This window comes from Canis lupus, chromosome 30 (assembly GCF_003254725.2).
Source record: "Canis lupus dingo isolate Sandy chromosome 30, ASM325472v2, whole genome shotgun sequence".
In the NCBI taxonomy this organism is placed as follows: Eukaryota; Metazoa; Chordata; class Mammalia; order Carnivora; family Canidae; genus Canis; species Canis lupus.
In genome coordinates this window covers 24,931,461-24,952,014 of record NC_064272.1, presented here as the reverse complement: position 1 = coordinate 24,952,014, position 20,554 = coordinate 24,931,461, and the positions used below count along the sequence as shown (strand labels likewise).

The window sequence follows — 20,554 nt, the reverse complement described above, 5'->3', positions numbered from 1 at the left end:
TCGTTTTGTCATTTGGGATCTTTTTTTTTTTTTTTTTTTAAAGATTTTATTTATTTATTCACGATAGTCACAGAGGAGAGAGAGAGAGAGAGAGGCAGAGACACAGGCAGAGGGAGAAGCAGGCTCCATGCACCGGGAGCCTGATGTGGGATTCGATCCCGGGTCTCCAGGACCGCGCCCTGGGCCAAAGGCAGGCGCCAAACCACTGCGCCACCCAGGGATCCCTGTCATTTGGGATCTTTTAAGCATTGATAGAAAGATGGATTTTGACCCGGCACATGATCAATCTGGGTGGCATTCTTGAGTTTGATTTGGATAAAAGTTCCAAAATTTAATCCTTAAAACTAATCCCTTGGACTGTATGATTGTACTGGCACAGCATCAGCGGGATTAATGTTATCCAGCTAGAAGAGATGCTCCAAGCCTGTACACTGCCCTTTTTTAATCTCATGGGAACCTTGATTTAAATTGGAAAGACAAGCTAGGACTTCCTTTTATTTTTCCTGTAGCAACTTCCTTTCTGGCTTCTGATTTCCTAGGGTAATGGTCTCTGCAAAGATTTTCTGAAGAGCCACCTGAAAAAGAAAGGCCAGGAGTTTATTTGTATTACGTTTGCATCTATTAACATATGTATAATTTGCTGTAATCTTGCTATATCTACACAGACCAACCAACTCTCCTTGGCTCATCTTTATTCCAGGAAATGCCACCTCAGGTAGCAGAGAACACTGGAAAGACCACAGTTCAGGCAATGGGGGGGGGGGGGGTTGCCTCACCCCCACCATCGCACTCTGGTTGAGCCCTGTGGGGCGAGGTCAGCCATGGTAGGGGATGGGGGCAGGATGGTGTGTGCTGGCAGCCTTGGGCAATCCACCTAAAATCTCTGACCTTAATTTTCATCACCTATACCAACAGTGATACCCTCCAAAAACATTGGAAGGATTAAATAAAATACGTGTAAGAACATTTTGTAAACCATTAACCTGTGCTTTTTTCCAGAGACACTGTACCATAAGATGCTGTATGATTTTTTAAATCCATGTTTGTAAAACACACCTTAGAAACTCACAGTGTGCTTTGTCATGTTAAAGAATCTAAGAAGTCCTTAGAAGTGAATTCTGTGGAAATTTGTTTAGTGTGCTATTTCACAATCTATTTGGCGACAGAATCCATTTTTCATTTAATACCTAAAATCAAGATGTGCTCTGGTCAGCTCTGAATTAACGAGGTAGGTTCTCAGGGCTCTGTGATGGGCAGGTGTTCCACGTTGCTACCTCTCCGGACCTCCATCTGCCTCAGCTTTCTTCTGTGTTGGCAGGCTTCCACAAACATTAGCCAAGACTGCCAGCAGCCCAAGACTCACATGCAACAGCTTAGGAAGCCAGGAGAAGACTGCCTCTTCCCCAGTAGTTCTAGAAATGGACTAATTTTGAGTCATGTGCCCAACCTTGAAGCAATCACGGTGGGCAGGAGGAAGTCATCTCGCCAATCAGGCTCAGTGAATGTGCCTACTTCTAGAAGAGCCACTCATATCTAAGCCACATGCACTAAAAATAGAAGAGAATGATTCTTCAAAAGAGTAATATTACAAAATGTCAGTTTTGTCTTTAGTGAAGGAACTGAAGACAGGTTAAAAAAGACAAAACAAAAAAATAGGAGCACCTTTGTTCATTCTCCACCATTTCTTTTCCTAGGGCAGAGGTTCAGAAACTTTGGTATACATAAGATTCCCCTGGGAAATTTATTGAAACTATGATTTCAGGGCCTAACCAAGATTCTGATTCCATATTCTCAGGTATTACTCAGAAATCTGTATTTTCTGCAAATACCAGATGCAGGTGATCCAAGTATGGTATTCTGAGAAACATAGGAAATGGGATAAAGACACTTCTAGCAGTTCTCGATCTTTGCTAGGTATGAAAATTCCTACCAAATCAAAATGTGCAGGCGTTAGGCTGGTGAAGTCTATGTTGACATTGATCCTCAGGCATTTCTGATCTGCCATGAAGTAGTGCTTCTCAACCTTTACTGTGTATATGAATCAGCTGGGGATCTTCAGAAGACATAGATTCTGATTCAGTGGGTTTAGGGGAAGGCCTAAAATTCTGCATTTCTAACAAGGCTTAAGATGTGCTGCTGCTTGTGGACCACATCCCACACTTTAGGCAGCAAGATCCTAAAGACTGAGAACCACCTGTGTATCTGGTTTGCATTTTGAAGGCATGTGTCCTTCAGGTTACCAGCCTGCTGGGTAAGCATGAAAAGAACTTCTGTTTCTTGTAGCATTTGTTCATACTGATATTTCTCACTTTGTTCTGAGCTGTAGAGATCATCTTCAAGAGGCTCAAAGAGAACTCTGCCTAGCCCCTAAAAACAGGAATGTCCATCTACAAGCTTTCTACTTCGATGCTCCAGATCTCATTTAGACTCTGGAAAGACAAAAAAAAAAAAAAAAAGCAATACAGGATTCCTTAGGGTGCTCACACTTAGGGTGACCAGTTGTCCTGGTTTGCCGGGCCTGTCCTGGTTATGGCACTGAAAGTGTGATCCTAGCAGTCATACTTTATCAAGGAAGAATAAAGAATATTATAGACCAATATGACACAAGGTAGTGAGTACAGATAGGGAACCAGCAAATTCAGCTTGAGGGTCAGGAAAATCCAGGTTAGAAGTAGCTTTAAAGGCTGATCAGGAGTTCCCTGGGCTGGGGGCTGCGGATGAAGAGGGGAGGGGCATTGAAGGTTGAGGGATAAGCATGGGCAGAAGTACAGAGATACATGCATATGATAATACGTAGAACTGTTCTGAGCCTCATCCATATTGAATACAATCTTGTCTTAATTTGACAGGGTTCAGCAATCTACACATGAATTCCTCCCATTGAGTAAACCCAGGCAAACTTTGGGGAATGAGTAAAGCCCCACCCTGGGGCTCTGCTAACCGCCTGTTTTCTGATAGCCAGTTCCTTTACTTAGCTTGGCAAATGGATTATTTTCACTTGTTCTTCAACATTTCTCAGGCGGTATTTCTCAAGCCCTGTTTTGGTTCATTCATCTGTTCAACAAATATTTATCCTGCACTTACTGTGTACCAGAACAGTTCTAAGCACTTGCAACATGTCACCCAACATCCCTGCCCTCAGAGAGCATACATTCTAGAAGAAGAAAGAGACAATAAACAGTAAGCATTTTAAAAGTAGATGATATATACTGGCAGGTCATAAGTACTATGCGGAAAAAATCCTAGAAGGTACAGGTTATCAGGAACATACCTTTTTACAGGTGTTCAGGAAAGGCTTTTCTGATTCGGTGGTATTTGAGCAGAGGCCTGGAGGAAATAAAAGAATGATGAATGCTTAGATACCTGTGGAGGCCATTTCAGGGTCAAGGGAGCTGCAGTGCAAAGGTACTGGGGGTGCCTGACATGTGCAAGGACCAATAAGAAAACTAATGAGTTTGGAATGGAGTGAATGAGGCAGTTATGTGTAGGGGTTCACACAGGTGGACAGCTGGGCCTGGGGCCAGTGTAAGGATTGATACTAAGTGGGATGAGAGCCTGTGGAGGGGGTCTGAGCAGAGGAGGAATCTGCTCTGACTTATATTTTTAGAGCAGCACTCTGGCCCGCAGTTCAGAAGCAACTGTTTGTGGGGAAGGGTGCAAGTAGGGAGTCTGGTTATGCAGCTATTATAAATTATAATACCCCTGGCAAGAGATGACAGTGGCTCTGACAAATGTGGATGCAGTGCAGTGGTGACAGGTGGCTCTCTGGGCCCACCAGTTCCCTGCACAATCAGTGGTCTCCCAGAGTCCAGAGAACTTCTCAAAGTACCTAGTGATCTAGGCGGATCTCTCCATTCCCCCAGAGACTTCATTTTAACCATCTGCAAAATGATGCCAGACAGTAATACCTGCCTAACCAAACTCACCAGATTCTTATGAGAATGAAATGAGATCATACCTTGGAAAGCATGGATCAAAGCAGGAAGAAAAACACATAAGAATCAGAACCCACCAGCTAGATTATCTGCCAGTACAGAAAAAGAAGTGCTGTTGTCTCGTCATAGGTTCAGCTAATTCACAAAGGGGTGCTACCAAATTCAAAGGTTAAACCCCAAATCGCAGACTGAGAAGAGACATTTATGATCAGCTGCTCAAACCCCATATCTCTGAGATAAGAAAATGGAGATGCAGAGATAAAGATGGCTTTCCCAAGACAACTCAGTGAGTGGTGGAGGCACGAAAGAGTCCTAGTTTTGAGTCTCCTTCTACCAAGAGGCCCATTCAAAAGGGGTAACAAAGGTCCATATCTTGAAAGCTAATCAAAGCATAATTACCATCAAAGGACAAGAAAGAGAAGGCTCTCAGTTGGGAGGCCTAAGGCAGCTTTGCTGCTTTCAAAATAGTCCTTGCATTCAGTCCTCCGGATGACTGCTTGAAGTTCCAGATATCCCCCTTTTAGAGGAGGCTCTGAAAGATCAGCCAAGTTACCCCAACTCACACAGCCAGCAAGTGGCCAGACAAGGACTTCTGCTCATGTCTCTGGCACCTAACCTGGTACTTATTCCCTCTCATTTAATGAAGACCCTTGGAAAGAGCAGAAATTGGTTTAATTGGAGCAATAGTATCTCTGTTGTTCTAATTCTTTTCCCCAAATCCTTCAGCAGAGAATTCAGAAGAATGTTTTTATTTGTGAGTGTAGTCTAGTACTTATTAGAATTTCTGAGCTTTTACATTAGAAGTTTCAACAGGCTTACTGTGATACGTTTGAAGTGCCGAGTGTAAACATAAGCCTAAAAAAATCACCAACACAGTGCAGTGACATTTTTAGATAATGGTTGGAAGAGTTATATAAGTGGTTGCTTTACAGAGATACACGCACTGAGGTTCACATACTGCAGTTTTCTGAACTGTAAGAGCAAAGAGGGAGAGAGTGAGACTGAGCGAGTGAGAGATCAGGAAAGTACAGGAATTGGTGCAGAGAGACACACAAAGCGGCCATAGAAAAGTAGACCTAAAAGACTTGTCCTTGCTGTTCACCTGCAATATGTGACATGTCGTTTGGTTTTAACTTTAAATCGAGACATTCTTTTGAATCAGGAGGAAGATTTTAAGAGACAGAATCTTCTGCTAGAACACAAAACACAGGGTATGGAAACCGAAGTTTGAGATGTCAGTATATTCCCTGGAATCCTGGCTAAGGTCGATGTAGACTTTGAATCCACCAAATGAATACAGGTTCCTTCCATTCCCAATTTCCCTTGGTAGTAGATGTGGATGCCCAGGAGCTATTGGCTTAGCTATACCAAATCTCTTGGCGGGGATATTGGGCCCCTCAGGCTGTGACTCTGTGGGGTGAGCCCCTAAGGCACTGTGGCCCCAGACCTATGGTCCCTCTATGACCCATCGCCATGACCGTGTCATCACCACTGAGCTATCGCTCTGTTTCTGATTTGAACTCTAAGCCCAGAGGACTGCGGTCCCCTCATGAACACAGTAAACCTTCCCAAACCCCTCTCCTCTGTGACTGAGCCATCTTACTGACCCCAGCTAGTGGCTCCAGTGTGCTTCTGGTCAGTCAGGACGCTCCAGGCACCACCACACTGCCACCTTCTGGCATGTCAGAGATGTTCACAGTCAGGCTCTGGCCCCCTCCCCCTCCACTCTGTGGCTAGCCAGAGGAGGGGTATGATGCTTACCTAGGCTATTCTAGCCTGTTGGGATGTGGGTGCTGGTTACAGCCTAAAATGGGGCTGGGCCCTTTGCTCACTCATTCTTCAAGTGGACACCCTGAGGTTTCATTAAGTCTCATGGCTGAATTAAGGCAATCAACAAGATTAGTAGTAATTATGATCATTGCTATTCACTCAGTGAAGGCTTTATAGTCACACTGGGTTCCAGTCCCTATTCTAACTTACTAGCTGTGTGACCTTAGAGTACTTACTTTACCTCTCTGATTCTCTTTTCTCATCTATAAAATAGAGGTCATAACACTACCTACCATATTCTGAAATTAATTGAGTGGCTACCTGTGTGAGTTACAGCTTTAAGTTTAAGATAATTCATGCAAGGTGCTTTGCAAAGTACCTAGCACACAGGCATTCAATTAATGCTACCTCTGACTATCTGTAGTGGTAGTACGTGCAATTATTAACCAACCAGTAGTAGTATGTGCCAAGTATTCTTCCAGGGGCTTTACATACATGTTATTAATTCTGAAAACTGGTAAGTAAACCATTATACCCATTTTACAGATGAAGAAGCTGAAACGTAGAGCTTCTAAGTAATGCCTCAAGGCCACGCACTTGGTACATGGGTAAATGGCTGGAATTTGAGCTCTGGTGGGTTTGACTCCAAGCCTGAGTTCTTTGGTCTTGAAGATGCTGATGGCAATGAAAGTCTTGAATGACAGCTCATTATTACAATAGAAGGGTTGGTGGTCATGTCCTTTGTGATTACCTCAGGAGTGGAACAAATAGTGAGTGTTGCAAATAGTAAATACTTCAGGAGTGCAGAGAAAGAAACAATTATTGAGGCAGGCTTATTAACAAAAAGATTTAAGAATTTTTCACTGTTTTTTTTAAACCTCTTTTTCCAGCTTATCAAAGCAATGCATGTACATTATGTGAAAATTCAAAGACTTCTCTTACTCTCCTACTTTTTTCTTAATTTGTTTCTATAACTGCATATATACCCTCTGGCCTAGCACTGTTGCTTTTGACTTTATTTTTTCAAAATAAAACACCAATATGTGAGGATATATACACAAGTACATTTTTTGTAACATTGCTTACAGAGGCCAAACAAATGAGAAACAAGACAAATGTCTTTATTCCTGTCTGTAAGGGGATACTAAATAAACTGTGACTCATTAATTCTAGAGACCATGATGTGGCTATTACAAAGGCTGAATTAGATTTCTCTACAATGACCTGAATGAAACTGTCTGAGAATCTTAGCAGCTTACGGATTCATGAGCCAAACCTACTTCAACACAAGATAAAGTAAAACAGGGAAAGTGAGAGTTTATGTTTGCATGTGATCCGGAGAAGACATATGCACAAGCACTAGGGATATATAACTCATTAGTGTCTCGTGTGACATGAGTATAAGGGTTTGTGTAGTCTATGAACTCAGTATGACCTAGCAGAATGGGGACAAGGAAGCTAGTCGGTATGTTTGGCAGATTTAGAGTATTTAGAAGAGGGGAGGACATAATACTGTTCTTCTCTGGGCTGACCACATCTAAAGAATCATGTTTAGTTTAAAACACATGTGTTCATCAGAATAGGTTGAAATCAAGTCATTGGAGAAATAGCTGAAGGAACTGTAGTTTTTTATTCTGAAGAAGAGCAGACTCAAAGGGTGTACTATGCTTACATGAAATATTAGATTTTCTCTCTGGAGCCTCAAAGCTAAAATAGAATCCATGGGTGGAAGCCAGCAGGAGCCAAGGTTTAGCCCAATATGAGCAAGAGACATTTTCAACCATCAGAGCTGGTCAAAACTAGTAAAATGGCTTGTCCTGGAGGTTCCAGGCACCTATCCTGTCTCTGTTGGTGTTGAAGAGACCTGGTAGGAATAGTGAGAAAGGAGCCAGGTACCTGATGGGAGCAATGTGGTACCTAATCCCATCTCCCAACCCATCCACAACCTTAATCAGAGAATATTCAAGTTAGGCATTTGATCCCGAGATCTGATTTTCCATCATGAGAGATTGGGAGAGGCAATGTGTAACCATGTCTATGAACCCCAGCAGGTATAAATCCTGCCTCCGCCATGTCTGCTGTGTGACTCAGGCAAATTACTAACCTCTCCAAATCAGTTTGCTTATCTGTAAAATAGGAAGAGTACTGGCTCCTTCCTCAAAGAGCTGTTATATAAGGACTGATTGAGATAATAATTCATATATAATGTGTTTAACAGTGGTAGGACATAGTGAATTCTCAATAGGTATTTTATTATTATTTTTTCAATAGGTATTTTAAAGTTAAATTCTGTATGTTATTATCTTTCTTATTATATAGGTTCGTGTTTAACAGAGTATAGTGAGGCTGCTTTTAAATTGATCTTGGAAAGAACCATAGATTTCTCCAAATTAAAATATCTTCTTAAGATTTCTGATGTTTATAAATGCAGGTTTATCTGGTTCATTTAGTGTATTTGGTTGCTTTCCAGGTAGCTGTATGCCAGCAACAGAACACTGAATCTGCAGTCATTGGATCCAAGTTTGAGGGGTCTGGCTGTCACGTCTTAGGCAGGTAACTCTAAAATTTGTTTCCTCCTTCATAGGGTAAGGATGGGCACTCATAGATTTGTGGAAGAGTAAGTGGTATAACATGTAGAAGTGCTTTTCAAATTATAAAATATGAGGCAATTGGGAATTATTTTTATGGTTATGAAGTGCAACATGGGAAAGGGGACTGATTCCTCTGGCCCTGAACAACTAAGACTGCCACAGGCAGAAGAAGCATCCTGAGAATTTAATCCTAAACTTTTAGGGGTATAGGGAGTACATTTGCAAAATAAAAGGAGATGCCATGACCTATAAAAGTAGGCATTGTTAACTTTCCAGAAAATCTTATGGAACCTTAATTTATATCTCCAGGTGGGATAAGGAGAAAAGAAACTTGCGTATAATGAAGCATTTACCCATATTTATTTGGTTATTTACTTACTTACTCAGTTACAAGGGATTGAACCTTTTCAATTGCTGATTATGAAAGCAGAGAGGCAGGCGTGCACCTGAAGGGGCGCTGGGTCTAAGCAGAGTAAGTGGAGGTTTAGGGATTCAAAGATCTTTGCACTGGATGGGATCTTGAGACAGTTTTACCACAAGAGAGGATCCGGTAAAGATGCAAATTGACTCACCAGGAACTATAGTGCTGAAGCAGCAGCACTGGCATTGTTCTCCTAAGGTTTGTACTTTGGTGTTTCTGGTTTGATTTCTAAGTAGATTCTGAGGGAAAATAAGATAAGGGAGACAAAGAAGGGAAAAGTAGAGAAAATACCCTTTAAGAAGATACTGTTTCTATCACTCACCCCTCATGATAAGAAAATCTAATACATTCAGGAATGTGTGTGAGATGCTTGAGTTTTAATGGAAGATAAAGCTTTTTTCCCAGGGAAATAAAATATCAAAATCTCTACTATTTGGACTCTATTCTAAGGGAAAAAATAGTAAAAGTTTAAAAAGGTTTCATTGCTCCAAAATTTTTTATTATAGTACCATTCCTAACAGTGAAGAATTAGAACAACCCAACTGTTCAACCAATGACAGGATATTTAAGTAAACTATGATAGTCCATACATCATACAATCATTACAATGGTATTACCAAAATTATAAAATAAAAGGAGCAAATACTTCTGTTATAGTGAGTAAAGGAAGGAGGACAGCACTGGGTGGACAGGATTGATCAGAGAGAGGATGCAGAGTAGGAATCTTTGTTGGGGGGGGGCGGCGGAGATAGAAGTAGGTTATATATAAATGATTTAAATCAGTAAATTTCATAAAAGGTGTGAATTTCAACAAGGCTTTACAGGGAGACAGACAAATCAAGGAGAGGTGAACCAAGCTGAAATAATACCACATGTAAATGTGTTGAAGGAGGAAGGATGTCAACATTATAGGCTGCATTATAGCCTTTTGGGTTCAGGCAATTCTCAACATCATGACAGACAATTTTATAACTGTGAACAAAAAATTATACACATGTGCCAACTGACTTGGGATACTTAGTGGTTCTTTTAATTAAAATTCAGACAGGAATTTTATATTTGTTACCAAATAACCATTGATAAAGCCAATGAATAGTTCATTCTGAATTTATCCTATCCTGTAGGAAATTGCCATTTGTAACTGAGCACTTTCCTCCCAACCTTTTCCCATCCCTATTTCTACTCATCTATTCTCATCTTAGCATGGACTTTCCACCTATTAATTAAAAAAAAAGAAAAAGAACAGAAAAAAAAAAAAAGCTTTGTTCACTAAATACTCCATTATTGTGAAAAGTGTATTGAAGGTTTATAAATATTATCATGGCATCGCTGTTTGTCACATAAATTCAATGTGACTTCAACGAATAATCTGAGGAGTGCCAACATGTGCCTTGTAGTGTACTAGGAACTGGAGGTACAAAGATCATGCACAGTCCTTCTCCGGTAGGAGAAGTGCAAACAGGTTATCTGTAGTATGGTGTGCAAAGTATAACAGAAGTGTGGGCACATAGAGAAGTGACAAGAGAGAAGGAGCTACGAGGGAAGCCTTTGTGGAAGAAGTAAGTGTTTAGCTAGGTTTTGAGGTATGAATAAGAGTTTGATAGGTGGTCAAGTAGAAACAGAAAGTCATTAAAGCAAAGCAAACAGCACTTACAAAGGCATAGAGGTAGGAAATTGCATGCATCTGCCATTTAGTGATAATGAAGTGTATTGAGCAGGTGGAAAGGGTACAAATGAGAATGGATAGGTTTTTAGGGGTTACACTGTTAGAGCATGGTTTCAAAATGTTTATTTATTTATACTCACTATATACCAGACACTGTTGTTTCTCAAATATAAACTCTTTTTTTTTAAAGATTGATTGATTGATAGATTGACTTTAGAGAGACAGAGAGCCTACACAAGTGAGGGGAGGGGCAAAAGGAGAGGGAGAGAGCAGACTCCCAGCTGAGCACAGAGCCCAGTATGGGACTCCATCCCTGGGATCATGACCTGAGCCAAAATCAAGAATCAGATGTTCAACAGACTGAGCCACCCCGGTGCCCCCAAATAAAAACTCTTTAATCTTCATAACAATTTAGGCCAACTGTTGGACTGCAGAAATGGACCTCTAAGATCAAGGGATGATTGATCAAGGCGGGGGGGGGGGGAAGCCCATGGTAAATGTCATATTACAGAACCAGACTCAAGAACTTTAAAATTCATATATAAACCTCCTTCAGCAATGAGTCTTCATGCCCCATAAGGAAATTTTTGGCTTAATTCTGGGATAAGGAAAAGGGATCGTATGAACAGTTACTGTGCACCTGAGCTTTTTCATACATACGTTACTTAACCATCAACATCATCCTGAGGGGTACCTGGTGCTCTCCTCATGTTACACTCAAGGCTTGGAAAGGCCAGCCAAGTTAGCCAGATCACCTGGCTAGTAAAGGGAAGGAGCTAGGATTTATCTAACTCAGAATCTGAGGTTTCTCCATTCCATGCCTTCCTAGAAAAGGACCAGAGAGAGCCAGACACCAGAAATTTTTCTCCAGCTACTATACCTGGTATGGCTACAGGTAAACATCTGTGTGGTCCTTTCTTGGACATTTATTATAGAAGCATGAAAAAAAGTGGGAGAAAAGGCTTTATCCTTCAGGCACTTGGTTTTTAAGACAGGTATCTGATGATGCTCATTAAATATTTTCTGAGACAGTGTGCTCCTTTTTTTTCTGGAATTCCATCACAAAATGGACCTTTAGGTAGGCAGACTTTTTTTAACATAGACTACCTCTTCCCTCTTCCCACAACCAACTGAGTCTTGATAGACATGAGACAAATTATTCCAAATAATGATAAAATCTGACAATCTTGCTTGGAAGAAATAACAATGATAATGATCACTGGCATTTTGTGCAGTCTTTCATAAGCCTGGCACAGTGCTAAGCACTTGTATGTGTGACTAATTCTCCCAAAAACATGTCAAGGGGACATGATCATCCCCATTCAGAAAAGAAAACAATGATTTGGCTAGGTGAGGTTATAAAGCTATTCGCTAAGGCCTACGGAGATTAGAATCTAGGGGTGTCTGGCTTCCAAGTCCTAACCTTTTCTGGCATTCTGGCTCCTTCCCTGTAAGGAGATGATAAGGTCCTTCTGGTCAGCTGGTCTCTTTAATGCTGGATGGTTTCTTCAACCTACCACACCTGGGAGATAGGTACATTATGGGCTTAGCAATGAAAGGAGAAAGAGGCAGGACTCTGCAGGTTCTTCCCCAACAAGTACCCCAGAGTTTTGCCAGCAAGCCTAGTCACTTCTGTGGTCTTCACCCAGTTTGGAGGACTTTCTGCCACTCAAGTAGGGTTTCTTACATAGAAGGCTTTCCTCAAATGAAGGAGTCAAAAAGCAGGACCAGGGACCCAGGACTTGCTGTGACATCTTTACGCTGACCCGCGCCAGTAAACTATTTCATGGTGAGTGGTCTTTTCAAATTGCCTTCAGGTGTTGGCTTAAGAGAGCAGATTAAAAAAAAAGTTAAAAAGATTTTTAAGATTTAGTAAAAGGGAGCGATTGATACACATCAGGCCCAGTAATAATGCCCTACAAACCTGTCAGTTTGTAGTAAAGTGACAAGAGTAGCTGAGGGGAATCCTTGCCCCATGGTTTATGGTCATAGACTTGTTTCACTTTGATGAATCAACTAGTTTGAATTATTAGAAAAATGAAATGAAATGTTTGCCCTGGCTCAGAATTTCCAAATGCCCCTGCAGGATATAAAGGTCCCTTTTCTGTGTCTATTTAATTTTATAATATGCATAATGGTCTCCATGAAGCATCTTGTCCGGAATCTATCAGAGCTTGAAACAAATGCCATGATCTGTTTTAATCTAATGATTAATGTTATCCATTTAAATATTGTAAATCTTTTCTCATCCTTGCTAAATTTGCCCACGGATGGGGACTTCTTTGTTGTTAATGCAGACACCTAAATACCATTTAGAAAATGGAAGGAAAAAAATAAGCATGTCTTCAATAAATATTGCAGCCCATTAGGCTTCATCATAGCAATTTCTCTGGTTTTGTAATGTTTGTTTACTGGGTTTTGTAGGGAAACTGCTGCCATTTCTGACATCCAGGATCAGCAAACCTCCATCCTCGTGTTCTCCTGCGATGGAAAGTTGTACATATGGGAAATATCTTCTTCCTTAGCAGACCCCATCTCAGTTATGAATTAGACATTCAAACATCCAGACCCAAACATGTAAATCTGTTTGTGCACACTCAAAGAAAGCACTCATACATTTCCTAAAAACCCACACATTAATATTGCTTACTTTTCAGCGGGGGTAAATGGGGGTCTCAGAGACCTCCTCAGAACAGGCTGGAGTTAAATAATATTGCATGTTTTTCATTTTACTGTGATGAATGCAAAGCTATTAAATAACCTTTTAAAGAGTTGGTGTAATTATCTGTAAACAGTAATGTTACGAAAAAAAAGGTCAAGTTGTCCTGCCATTAGATGTTTATGGATATAAACTGGATTTATGTTTCCATAAAACAGGCACCGACTAACTAGATTAATTCTCCACAAACTAAACCAACTGTAGTAATATTTAGACACAATAAAATGATACCAATTAAAACAATTTTATTTTTTGTGTCATATTGATTAATGGCGCACTAAAATTAACCAGAGACCTTAAACTCCGAATGGTTGGCAAAAGGCGTCCACATCTCAATATTATTACCAACAAGAAGAGCAGTTAAGTGAGATGGCTGTGCAATAGTATGAATATTTAATTAATAATTAGTCATGTAATTTCTCCTCAGGAATTATTATCCCTCAAACTGGTTTGTGAATTTAATTATTAGCAGCCTTTTTGTTTCCATGTCCCCTCATTACTGTCAGGATTGATGTAACATAAACTTCATTAAAAATTAAAGCAAGAGTCTTAATTACAAGGCTACCCTGACTGAAGTTAGAATTAGCCAAGTCAGTGATGTGCAAATGAGTGCATTATTTAAGAAACATGCTGGAAGTAGTTATGCTAATGTAGAAGGTTCGCAGTAGCAGACCTTTTCACTTGCAGCTGCATATTCATTAAATGCACTATGCAAATTTAATGTAGCAGTCTTAGTAATGCGTTGTTAATTTATTCAGATTTATTGAGTACGACTTGTAAAAAAAAAGTACAAATTTAATTACTCTATCTAGTAGGGATGATATTAGGAGATAGCAGAGGTTTAAAATGTGTTGATCTGGATTACTGCAGTTTGATGGAAGACGTGGTATCAAAGGACACAATTTTGATAACTGGGCTTGAAAGAATATTTGATTTACTTATGGAATGATCTAAGAAATCACTAAAATTGCACATGTTCCTTCCCAATAGGAAAGTAAAAAAGTCTCGGTTGTATTAACTTAAGAGCTAAAGCAGTGCTGAGTCCACAGCCTAATGGTCGTAATGACTCTACAGAGACCAGTAAAGGTTATGGATTGGGATCCGGGTGAAGCAAACTGTCTTTGTGGGAAGTTCATTGGTGGCGGGGCCGGGCCTCCGCTGCGCGCTGCCGCCTGGCGGCTGGAACCGCGGGGACGCCGGCGCCCGCCCGGGGCTGGCTCGGGCTGGCTGGGGCTGGCTCGGGGCTGGGCGGCTGCTTGCGCCCGACCTTGACCTTCCAGGGAGGCCAGGCGCGGGACGCAGCGGAGAAGCTGTGTTCTTTGAAAAAGGCACGCAAACCAACCCCCAACCCCTTCCCCCCCCCCGCCCCCTCCCCCAGATACCCCGGCGTGCACACTTACTGAACTTGACACAGGTGCGCTCGGTTAATTCTCCCGAAACCTGTATGTAGGCTTTTTCATCCCATTTTACAGATGAGGAAGCCGAGGCTAAGGTTGGAAGAGTAACTTGTGCAGGTGGCAGCGCTGCGATTCAACTCCAGGCCGAGGCTGGTGTTCCTGCCCAACCTGGTCCACGGCTGTCTCCATCCTGGCTTCTCCCTCTGCCGCCTCCCTCCTCCCCGCCCTCCCTGCCCTCCTGCCTCTTTTTCTCGCCTCCCTCCGTCCTCTCTTCTTTCCCCTTCTTCCCTCCTTTTCTGCCTTTTCACCTGTCCCTTCGTATCATTTCCCTTCACTCCCTGACTCATGCGTATATGGACACATGGGTTTGTACATAAAATTAAAACCCTGAAAATGGCAGACCTTTTCCTCTTAAACAAGTGCTACAAACAGGTTAAATTGGAATAAAACTGTTTAAAGTTCAACAAAGCAACCGTGACAACCCCATTACGAATGTGCTGGGGGAGCGAAACGTAGCATCCTCTCCTCCACTAGCAGCTTGGTTGGCTCAGAACTCCTCACTCCTCTTTTAAATTGTTTAAGTTTCTTGGCCTTTATAATCACACAAATGAGTCCAGTGTATTTTTAATACTCTTCATATTTTATCTTGCTTTTGGGGGTTACTGCCTCCAATTGGTAAATCTTTGGCAGAAAAATCAATACACACTTTACTGAGCTCCAGGAATGAACAGGACAAATTACTACTAACCGTGGTGACTGCCTGGTTCTCAGCACCCATCTTTGGAGGCATTCCCAGCCCTCTGATGTATTCAAACAGGCTGACCTGTACATATTGATCTTCTGACAAGGGAGAAAGCTAAGCACCTCGCCTTAAGGGAAGCATTTAAATTGATCACAGGCTGAAACTTGGTGCCTACATAAAGATCTTCCTGAAGAATTAATAAGGATGAAAAAAAAATTAGGTGGCAAAGCAGATGTTCTGGGTCTCCTGTGTGAATCTTTTCATCTTATGTCCCACATTCAAAGGCAAATCAATCAGATCCCAGCCACCCCCTTCCTGGCTGCTGTCCATTTCTCCATTTAATGCATGCCATTCTGCCTTGGATCACACTTAACTGTGTGACAGCGTGTGTGAACGCTTGTGCACCACTGGATTGCAAACTTCTGGAAATCAGAACTTTGTTCATCTTTGGTTAGTGGCAGTCATGTGCTGGTAAATGCTTAAAAACAGGCTCCCTAAAAAAATTAATAAGCCTTCTTTTGTATGATTTGCTGATTTCCTTGGCAAATGCTTCCACCATGTTGATTTCAAGCTACCAACGTGATGTCACTAAATGCAGAGTCAGGAAAGGAGAAGTAGGTGCACACCATTATATAGTATGTTCACCTATCACACAGATACGATATAAATAACCTCAAGACTTATAGATAGCAGTAAAATGTCTTTAAATAAATAGGGAGTGATGCGTTTTGCATGTTTATTACCTTTGCTTTTAATATAGTTTACCTAAGTTTACATTTATATATTTTTTAATAATGTCTAACAATCAGCTCACAAAATTCCCCGAAATTCAGCAGCCATCTCCAGCTCACCAGCAGGTAATGGGGAAAAAAAGATTTGCTGTTAAAAACTTCACCACAACCAGAGCGCCTGGGTGACTTAGTCTGTTAAGCATCCCAATCTTGATTTTGGCTCAGGGCATGATCTCAGGGTCATCGGCGGGGGGGGGAGGGGGGGGTGTCTGCTTGGGATTCTCTCCCCCTCTGGCTCTCCCCACTGCTCGCACGCACATTTTCTCTCCTCTCAAATAAATAAATAATTTTTTTAAATGTCCACCACAACCAATAATATAAAAACGACTGGATATGTTTCTCCTATTAAAGTAGTGCTTTATTATTTCTATTAGAGAAGGCCCAAACACAAATATAAGAATTTGAATTGGCTAGTGCTAAAAGAACATCTGTAATTTCATAGGATCTACTCGGATTTTTGTTGTAAAAGAATGGCATCTTGAAGCAGGTAGAAAAGTTCTTTAAGTGATGGCAGAGGTGTGGATACATCTGTTGCCTGGACATATGGCACAAGAGAGAGAAGGGACTCAATGATGTATTATTCAATATTTAGCCAAAATATGTGTGTTTCTGGCAGATGCTAGGGATACAAAGATAAATGTGACTGGAAGTCTTCTGGTCTGGGGATTGAGGGTAGTTTCCCTGCAGAAGGGACAGTTAGGAAGTCTAGACAATAGGAGGAGTTGGGTGGGGACAAAGTGTGGTCCGAAACCTGATAAGAATTTGGTCTGTTCACCGAATGGCTAAGAAGCCTAGTAGTTGGCAAGTGGGAGAGGGGTGTGAAATGGAGCTTGTGGGTTTGGCCAGGACTCAAGTGGCCCTGTCCTTTGTGGGCTGTGTTGAGGATTTGAGACAGAACTGGAAAGAATTTTCTAAGCAGTCTCAGGTTATCTCTTGTCACACTCACCACCCACTCTTTGTGACCCTTGCTTATTTGTCTGTGTTACCTGTAAGACAGTAAACTCCTGAAGGGCAGGACCAGGTACCCAGAGGGCTAGCACAAGGTCTGATCCATTGCAGGGACTGAATAAAAAAATTTATGGAAGTGAATGAATGGATAAGTCCCTACCCTCACCCCACTTACAGGTCTAGGTCTGGGGTTAGGCTTGAACTGACTTAGAGGTGGTGCTTCTGACCAAGCCAGACCTGAGAGCTGCTAGAGAGGCTCAGGGCTTCCCCACTCTTGAGGTTAACAGGACAGTCACAAGTGAACACTCCTTCCCAGCTCTCTGCTTTCTGGGACCTGTAGGAGCTCTTTAAAGTCAATGGACTTGACCCGAGTCCTCGTAGGAGCTATGGTCACTGTGACAGGCTCAGATAGGACCTGGAGCTGCAGAGGTGAGCCCTGCGCCCCAGGGAGAAGTGAGAGCCCATGCAGCTTGGAGTTTGGGTGCACTCTTCACTGCTTTATCTGCTCCTAAAGGAGTGTATGGTATGATTTTAGGGGTACCTAAATCTTCCTGATCCCTTCCCGACCAGTTGGTTCTTGTACCTACTGCCAAAGGCTGAAATTGCCCCTCTGAAAATTGGAGATACTGAATTATCTGGAATGTAAGTTCCTAGACTACTAGAAATAATAATAAAAGACACCCCACAATTATTGATCCCTGCCTCTGTGACAGGCACTGTGCTAGGTACTTTATATGCTTTATCTCATTTATTCCTTGGAACAATGCTATGAAGTAGATACCATTATTATTTCCATTTTACAGAGAAGAACACTGAGGTATCAAAAGGTTAAATAACTTAGAATGTATAGTTGGTAAGTAACAGAGCAGTGACCAAATCAAGTGTTTTTTGTATAAAGCCCATATATTCCAAGCCAGGTCTCTCTGACATTGTGCTGCCATTTAATGTGCCATTTGGGGGCTGAAGGAGGTAGCAAAAGGTCATTTTTATCCAGAATTCCCAAATTTCCCTGAGGGAACAGAATCATATGGGGGTACTTGTTAATGGTGCTTTCTAGGCTGGTTCCATAGGGTTTAGAAATGCTTGAGTATGAGCTGGAGTTCCAGAGTTTGTACTTGTGATTGTGTTTGAGGAAGTATGGGAAATGAGGAGTGACCCATAGGTCTTTTCCTCAGGACTGAATTATACAAAGATGTTGGCCCCGACACCTGTTCTCTCCACAAGGGAAGAACTGGATTAATCTACCCAGAATATGAATTCAGAAACTAATTCAGGAAATCAGTTTGTCAAAGTCACATGTGCAGTCAGAGGGAAGATGGGATGGTGAAGACCATCAGGAGAGAGAGTGTTGGAAAGCTCTGTAGCAGTAGTATCTGGGGACAGATTGCCCGCAAAAGAGCTGAGGCGTTGATCTTGGGCCAGTTCTTCAACTTTGCTGAGCCTTAGTTTGAATAATGTTGAGAATAATATCACAATGATAAGTATCACGATTCAGTGGGGACTGCTGGCCTCACATTGCCCAGGTTCATGCCTTAGCTCTGCCGTTTATTCTCTGTGTGCCTTTGGATAAGCTTTTTAACTTCTCTGTCCCTCAGTTTCCTCTGTGTGAATAGGGAGTAAGAATAGGACCCTACTCAGAGGGTTGTTGTAAAGGCTTATTGTAAAATACTTAGCACAGTGCTAGGTGAGTAGTGAGTGTTCTAATACACGTGGCTAGATGGCTGTCAGACTGCTTGGTGCATGGGAGGTGCCATGAGTGTGATTTTTCCCTTCAGCTGAAGACACTGGAACTGAAAGCCAGGCTCCACACATCATCCTTCTACCCACTGACTCCAGTCAAAAGTGAAAAGTGCACATTGGCTTTTCGGTAATGATTTAAAAAAACAAAGCAGAGGCCACCCGGAGGTAGTTGTTTCAACTCTTGACTCATTTTGCTCTTGAGGCTGAAGTGGAGAGGAAGCTGGTCAAAGAGCATGCTTGGTTGTTGTCACTGTTGAACAAGTCATTTCTCTGCTCTGAACTTAGCCTCCCTCATTTATAAAAGGTTTATTCTAGCTTTGAAATCCTATGAGTCAATGAAAAATACTCCTTGAACCTAACCTTCAAATGTCGGTTGCCTTACTGGAAATTCGGGGCCTGGGGAGAAATCACCAGGGAGGTTGGATCATTATGACTTTCTTCTCACAAGTAACCTTCTTATTTAAGACCCCTCACTCATACAGATTTTCAAATGTGCGTGGCTTTGCTTAGCTTGTCCCCTGAAATGATGGTCTTAATCATAAATTCTAATTGGAACAGGATCTACCTCAATTTATTCCTAATGCCTCAGAAAAGCAGAACTGTTTCTAGGAATAAATTGAGATGGATCCTGTTCCAATTAACAGTTTGACTCAGTTAAAGGGTTGTTAACCCACTGCTGTCCTCTGATAACCATCCAATTTATGATTGGCCAGTTGCTGGCCTCACTGGAACTAGCAAGGAGATGAAAGCTGCCTAAACATGCTCACCACTTTACGTGGTGTGGACTTGGTTCTCTTCTCTCCACCCTACTCCTCCTTAGTGACTTAAAGGGCACTCTCAATGAGCTCACTTTGAGCTGTGATTGGATTGGGCTGCTTTCTCTAAACTGTAATTATGTTCTTCTCATCTTATTCAGATGGATTCTATATCAGTCAGGGTTTTTCCAGACAAATAGAACCAATAGGATGCATATATATAGAGAGAGAGATTTATTTTAAGGACTTGGCTCAGGCAGCTGTTGGGGCTGGCAAGTCTGAGAAGCGTAGGGTAGGCCAGCTTAAAATCTGGTCAGTAGAATTCCTTCTTCTCCAGGAAACCTCAGTTTTTTGCTCCTAAGGTCTTCACTTGATTGGATGAGGCCCACCCACATTATGGAGGGTAATTTCTTCTACTTAAAGCCAATTGGTCATAAATGTTTGTGACAATTATAGAATACCTCCACAGCAACATCTAGACTAGCATTTGACCAATTAGGCACTGTAGCCTAGCCAAACCCAACACATAAAATTAATCATCATAGCTTCCATGGATCATATTCCCAAATCCAGAAAGAGTTTGCCTAAACTGGAGACTAGGCATAAAGAAAGGCAGCAGCCTTAGGATACTGTTACTCTGAGGTCATCTAGTGCCACACAGAGGGCTCAGTGTTGCCCCTTCTCACACCACACCCTTTACCTTATGTCTTCGGGTATGTTTTTTCCAAGGCAGGAATCAAGATGTCTTGTTAGGCAAAGGCAGGGCTGTTTCTCTTCAATGGTTCATTTATGTCAGGTTCATAGCAGTTCCTAAGCCTGCGCAAAAAAGGGAGAGTAGACATTAGCTGCAGATTTCTGTAAACAAGTAGGTAAATATGCATGATTGAATGCGCAGCCAGGCAGGCACACTTGGGAGATTTTGACCAAAATAGAGCCTCAGAATTCCCATTTCCACTGGGCAAACAGGAAAATGAGATGATGCAAAATTGATGTGTGTGGAAAGCAGAGAGATTGGGCATTTACATCTATTTAATTAAGGAACACGTTGTAACCTCTATTTACTTCTGTTTAATTAAGGG

At 41.8% G+C, this 20,554-nt stretch overlaps 1 long non-coding RNA gene across 1 annotated transcript; it reads right to left on the bottom strand.

Annotated features, from left to right (window-relative positions):
- Positions 1 to 84: 84 nt before the first annotated feature.
- Positions 85 to 20,292, bottom strand: LOC118352857 (uncharacterized). The gene is made up of 3 exons (XR_004810724.2): positions 20,176 to 20,292; positions 3,272 to 3,327; positions 85 to 575 (listed from the first exon to the last, which is right to left on the bottom strand). It is a non-coding gene; the product is annotated as an uncharacterized LOC118352857 (long non-coding RNA).
- Between the last annotated feature and the right edge of the window lie 262 nt (positions 20,293 to 20,554).